This window comes from Prosopis cineraria, unplaced genomic scaffold (genome assembly GCF_029017545.1).
Source record: "Prosopis cineraria cultivar Desert tree isolate PC_DT_omini unplaced genomic scaffold, ASM2901754v1 PC9, whole genome shotgun sequence".
Classification (NCBI taxonomy): Eukaryota; Viridiplantae; Streptophyta; class Magnoliopsida; order Fabales; family Fabaceae; genus Prosopis; species Prosopis cineraria.
Window position 1 is genome coordinate 30,565,512 of NW_026555340.1, and position 7,311 is coordinate 30,572,822.

The window sequence follows — 7,311 nt, forward strand, 5'->3', positions numbered from 1 at the left end:
AGGGAGTTAGCTTCAACTGCTTAGGATTCACGTCGAAGGGGCATAGGAGGTTCGGTGGATTAGATCATGCCTTAGATTATGTTTTGTGCCTGTGGAGGTACAAGTAGGTATAAGGTTTACCTGCGAGTTAAAGAGTGCCAGGGGGCATTCTGTTGGTCATGAAAGGCCATACCGGCCTAGGTCATGCATTCATGCATTTTAAATGGCTAAATTATATACTATGTTGAATTTATTATTCATTTATTTGATTATGGCTTACTTTGTAATAATCAATATAGATTTCACTGTTACTGAGACTGTGGTTGTCTCACCCTTTTCTTTTCAATATTCTAGGTCCAGGCGAAGGATCTAGTGGTGGACGGGGAAAAGAGCAAAGCTAGGGGTTTGCTTGTGATTTGTAAAGAACTGCAACCCCTTTCTTTTGAGCAAATATATTGTAATGTATTTAAGATTAGGGTGCCAGTAGGATATGATTATGTGTGTGTGTGTGAATATGTGTGGATTGTGTGCTTGTGTATGAATTTTTGTCTGTTTGCAGACTTGTGGCTAGGAAACTTGGTTATGGTGTGTGGTTTTGATGGATTTACTTAGTAGACCAAGTTTCTATTACAAGCAGATCTTTATTTTGATATATATGTGATTTTATAAGCAAATGCAAAGTGGTTGCATTGCAAATGGTGTGCTATGGGAAAACATACAGCTTGGATAGAGAGAGTGGGTGCGTGGGCCCCACAAGGAGCTCTGAGCCAAGTGAAAATGTTTAGCATATGTATTTATATAAATACATGGTATTTGGATTGATTTGTGACCACTCTTGTATGATTTGTGCATTTTGGGGGTTTAGGGTCCATTTTAGGAAATGGCACCCGGGTGGTCAAATTTTGATGTATGGGGGTTTTCCATCATTTGAATGTTCTATCAAGTGTTTTTAATCTTATTTGACGTGTCCAAAGTGTTTTCACAGGTTTGTGACCATTAGGATGGGATTTGGACAATTTTGAAAATGGTTTTTACCAAAAAGCTGCACTTTTGCATCCGGGTGTCCAAATCTTAATCCGACCGTTGGATTTCTCTAAAATTTGGGTCACAAGTAAAACCTTTTATAAGCTTCGTGTGGGCTTTGGAATCACGTCGATCGGATATCGGACAGAGAAACGACGCACTCCGGAATTTGGTCTGGAGGTGCTGTCATGACAGCATTAAATTGCTGTCATGACAGCTACAGTGTTGATTTTGTAACCTGCACAAAATTCAATCCGTCCGTTGGATCTTTTCAAAATTTAGTATGCTAATAGTATTCTGTAAAAGTGACATGTGGGCTTTGGAATCACTCCGATCGGAGGTCAGATGATGAAATGGTGCACTCCGAAAGTTGGTCCGAAAGTGCTGTCATGACAGCTTTTAGCTGTCATGACAGCAAAAATAGTCAATCTTTTAACATGTCTAATTTTTAATCCGACCGTTGGATCTTTTTGAAATTTGGTACACTTATAGTATCCTTTGAATGTGACGTGTGAGCTTTAAAATCACTTCAATCGGAGGTCGAATGACGGAACACCGCCTCCTGGAAGTTGGCCCAGGAGGGCTGTCATGACAGCAATAAATTACTGTCATGACAGCATCTTTTATTCCATTTTCGTCTAACTTGCTTCCGTGCGCTATAGGTAGAACCTATAATTATTTTTAAGGTTTTAAATGATTTATTTCTTAAGTTGGTTAGAGGATCAACTCCTTAACCACACTTAGTTTGTTTGAATTATGTGATTTTTGGATAACACTCAAGGCAAGTGTTACATCATAGCCTTAAAAGACCTTTATTCATACTTAAATGAATATCTAATGATTAGAAATCTATCATAACATCTCATAACTAATATCAACTCAGCTTTATGGGTTTGAATTTTAACTCAAAAGTTCTCAAATCTAAGTTTCAACCTCAAAAAAATATTATATAGTATTTATTATACTTCTAGTAACACCAACGTTTATTTTTAAATCATTAAACCTCATAGAAACTATCTTATAAAAAAATTTTAATAAAAAAATTTTCTCTATACATCAAAACAATACTACTATTAGATATTTCTAAATGAGTAGAAAAATTCATGAAGAAATTTTGAAGAAGAGGAGTTATTACAAATACGTAAATTATATGAAAAACTAAAACCTTTCCTGAAAATCAGCCACACAAATGGAAAACAAAGAAAAAGAGGAGAAGGAAGAAAAAGAAGGTCGAGGATGCAAAAATGAGAAAAAGATAAAGGCATTTATAATAGGATATGAGTCTGCAACTATTTATTATTTATTATTAATATATATTTTTTTAAGTTAGGGGAGTAAAAATCCTAACCACTTCTTGGTGGTTTTAACTTTTTTCTCTTTTTAATATATATGCGCGTGTATTTATATTTTAATTATATTATAATTTAAGTTAATAAAAATTTTTATATGAATTTGAGCCTAAATTTAATTTACATTTAAATGCTTAAATATGTGATTAACTTCTAATAACTTCAAATAAAAATTTATTTATTCTAAACCTTAAAAAATGGACTTTCTCTTTGGGTCATGTGTCGTGCCACACAACGTGTGTGTAGTGAGGCACATGACACAAATTTTTAAAATTATCCTCATTAAATTCTTAGCCTTTGAAATTAACCCTTTTATCTTTAATAGACTGTGTGTGTGGATAGAATAACCCCAAACAATATTTCAACATCATTTTAGTTTTTTTAATTTTTTAGATTTAAAATTCTTATTTTAAATAGGATTTCACTGGGTGCATCTTTCTTCATATAGCAAATTTCTAATTATCATGGTAATTCTATTTCAACATGTTGACTTTTTTATGCTATAGTATTTCCTTTTTTATCATAGTTGTTAACTTTTAAATTATTTTTTATGTATGAAAAATTATTTTCTACTATGGTAAATCCTTATGAAGTTTTTTTAATTCTTAATTACTACGATAAACTATTTTCTATCATGATGGGGTTTAAAATAATAATTTGTCTTCTTTCTATTATAATAAACATTTTATTATCATGGTAGAGTTTTGAGATATATATTTAATTTCCTCTACAATGGCAAGTGTGGGTAATCGTCTTACTTGATGAAATAAACAGGTATAAAAATTTAGGATGTTACACTATGAATTTGCAAGTTTAGCTTCTAATTTTGCAACTATATTGTGATGTATTTGTAATTTTTTTTAAAATGTTAACAAGAAATACAAATATTGATCTTTAATATTAAAAAATATTAAGTCTAATAATTTTAGGGATTTACAAAAAGCCTTTGCTTCCTTTCTATCATGCATGTTTTTGAACATTAAAAATGAATGTACATGTTCTTTGTTAAAATTTAAAAAGTAAGTTATAAATGTATCACAATGAAGTTACAAAATTAAAAACCAAACTTGCAAATATTTAAAGGTGTTAGATCGTGCTATTGAAGGATTAAGAGACCTTGTTGGTACTTTAAAATTGATAAAAATTTAATTTAAATTAATTAATCTCTTAAAAGTTAACTATCACTCTCCCAATATTTAAATCAATCACAATTGCATTTAAAGAATTAAGACGCACAAACTTCACTTGGAATGAGAATTAAATAAAAGTATCTTTATTTTTATTTTTTTTTTATATCATGACATACTACCAAAACGAAATTGTAAGTTGCGTGATGGTATTTTTATTTCGTTCAAGAAAATTATATTTTGTTATGCGTGACCACCAATGTCTTACGGGCCACAAACCTGTTCATCAAATCCTTAACTTATGATTAATCTGGACTTGCTCATTTATGGGGCTCAAGCTCATGGGAATAATTCAAAAAAACTTATCACATCCGCAGACTCAAAAACTCTAATTATATTATTCTTGAGGGAATCTAACCTTTTCCACCAAAAACGATGCCAACAAATTCTATGATTTATCTCACCTGGTTTAGTCCAATACTTTTGCCGATCATATTTAGGGAGTAATTACTGCATTTTCATTATAAATTTATCACAAAGCTTTAAAAAAAAAAAAAAAACTGTGCTCAACTATGCCTTCAGCTCTTCATGATAGGCGCATATGATGAAGACAGCGCATAAAAAGAAGAAACAAAATAATCTGCGGAATTTTTTTAATTTCCAATTATATCTTTATTTTTTTTTTGACAAGGCTTTTATAGTTTGATGAAAGTTAAAATTCTTAATGTTTGACTTTTTCAAAATAAAAACACTCTTAGAAATTATAGAAAATCTGATTTAATACTTTTAGCGAATTTTTTAATTTAATAAAATATTTGAATTTGTATTGATTTTTTATATAAATTATATACGTAACCTAATCAGAAAACATAATTATATAATTTTTTTAATAAACATATAAAAGTCCTTAATTTCAGTGTTAAGTAAAATTAAAGGATTTTCAATAATAAGGGACTCACGTATTTAATCAATAAAACTATAAAGATTTAATTACAAGAAAATAAACCATGAATAAAATTATAAGAACTTGTGAATTGATATTTTTAGAGAAAATATAATTTTAAATCTTTATATTTTATTCATGTTTTGCTATTGATCTCTATACTTTTTTTTCAATGTTTTTATCATATATTTTTATTTTTTATTATTTTTAGGTTCTTTTATAAATAAAGTATAGAGATCCTAAAAAATTTTAAAATAATAAAAAAAAGTATAAGATAAAAAATATTTAAAAAAGCATATAGAAGGGATCTAAATTTATATTTTTTCTTATTTTTAAAAATAATCTTAGCTATCTTTCTCCCCTGATATAGTCACATCACTTGACATTCGGCAGCCCTTTGAAATCCAGCAATTTATATTGGAAATACGTCACAGGATGCACACATGCATCTGTAAAGTACTCGATATTAACCAATATTTATGTTAAGAAACCATAGCAGTGCCACAATACAAGAAATTATATGCAACCCTAATCTGTTATTGATTTTTTTTTTTTTGGGGGGATCTATGAGCTAATCTGTAGTGCAGTCAACCAATGATAGCCCCAGTTATTGGGAAAAACAAACCATGGTCTAGGTTAGGGTTAATAATTCGAGTAAGCTGAACTTATTTGAATTGAGTTTATAGTATCCTATTCTTTTTAAAAAACTTATATAACCAATCCAAAATCTAACTTTTTTATGTTAAGTTTGGATTAATCCGTCGAGTTTGACTAAAATTTCTAGCTTTACATATATGTATAGAGTTAGAACTTCTTGCGATCGAGTTCAATTTGAGCCGTGCTTGTTCAAATTAAGCTCATAGAATTTTACTTTTTCAAAAAGCTCATGTAACCAAGTTCAACTCTATCTTTTTCGAACGATTCAAGTTTAACCCGAATTACTTGCTATAGTCCAAGTGCAAGACCTGATACTATAAGAAAAGGTTGTTTAGCAGAGAATTATATCTAAATTTTAGAGTTAAAGATCGTTTTTGTTCTTGAATTATATACGAAAAATCACAAAGATTTCTAAATTTAATTATAAGTCAATTATATTCTAAAGATTTCTTCCATCATCACCTTGTTTTTTTTACCATTAATGGATCCACATTGCATTTTTAAATATATTTTTATTGTAAAATATTTGAGTTGAGGGGCAAAAATGACTATTAAAAAAGAATTTGAAAGGCAAACAATGACCTTAACTTATTAAAAAATATTAAAAAAATAACAAGACTCACTGATGACTAACAGATGTTAAATATTTTTAAAGTCATGATAATAATAGAAAATTTTTTTATAATTGAAAGACATAATTGATCTATAGTTGAGTTTAAAAGTATCAATAACCTTCCGTATACATTTAAAGATAAAATGACTTTTAATCCTAAATTTTAAGACATTAACAACAACACTGAATGGCTCATGAACTCAAGTGCAGAGAGATCCAAGAAATAAATAACACATATGATCAGATTATTGGTGAATGATATGCGTTTCACATCATATTACTTGGATACCTATCTAAATATTATAATCAAGTTGTGTTTTATATCTCTTCAAGGTTGGACTGCTGATTATTTTTTATCCCCTCTTGAAAAAACCTGTTCAGAACACCAAATAATTTTTCATGCAATGATAATACTTAAAGTCAGACTATAATCCTAATTTGCTATATTTAATCCAACACTAAAATTCGTCAATGCTTTTACACATCTGAAAAGAGAGAAAAAGAATACGCTGAATGATTGACTTTAAATTGTAAACATGAATATATTTTTTCTTTAAATATCATAAAAAGGAACATAATTTTTTTCTTTGAAATGCACTGCTCTTCTGACAATGGTTGGCCAATTAAAAAGAAGATAAAACGCTTAATTTAATGTTTAGATGCTGAACACGTAATGTTTAGTGCATAAGTAGCTTGGTAATCATAATCTCTCCTTTTCTATCTAAGAAAATCAAAAGTGGCTTTAAGTCCGATAAGTGGGTAATTCGGACGGCCAAATATATTTTGGCTGCTTCAATTGAAGCTAACTCAAATGAACTCGAACTTATGAAATAACTAAATAGTCAAAAGTTATTTTGTCTGTTGTTAATGCCCAAAATATAATTTTTGTATTTTAATTTTTTTACTTTAAAAGTATTTATTTTTATTTTATTAAAATATAACACATATTTTTTGGTATGCTTTAACGATGTGGGAGACTTAAATTATTTAAAAAAAAAGACGTGGGTCTTAAATTTAAAAATTAATATTAAAATTTATTTTAAATATTATTTTAAGATATTTTATAGATTAAAAATAATAAAAATATGTAATATAAATATTTTTAATTTTTCACAAAATATTTATAATAATATACTTAAATATATAATATTTTAATATAAAATAGTTTAAAACTTAAAAATAATTAATATTTAATATATTTTTATAAATATAATTTTTTTATTGAGGTATTCTAGGGAATCTCAAACCCAATTGATCTTGGTATTAGTTTTTGAGTTTATTCATACTAAATATTAAAAAAAAGTTATTTTATCAAACTCTTCACCAAAGTTTTATTGAAATTATTTGGGGCGGCCTCTGTGTTCGGCAGATTAACCTTTTTAATCCTTGACATGTCCTCAAAACTATCGTAATTATATATTTTTCCTTCGTAATGGCATTTTTGATCAAAACCTCCCCAATAATTTTCATTAAAAAAAATTCTGTTCAGAAGTTCGCCATTACCATGTTCAATGGAGCAAATCCCAAGCAAATATAAAAATTTCTAAATTGGCTTCGCTTCGCCATCTGTCACTTACAAATTGTTTAAAGTTACGGCTACTGTTCTGAAACAATTGGATT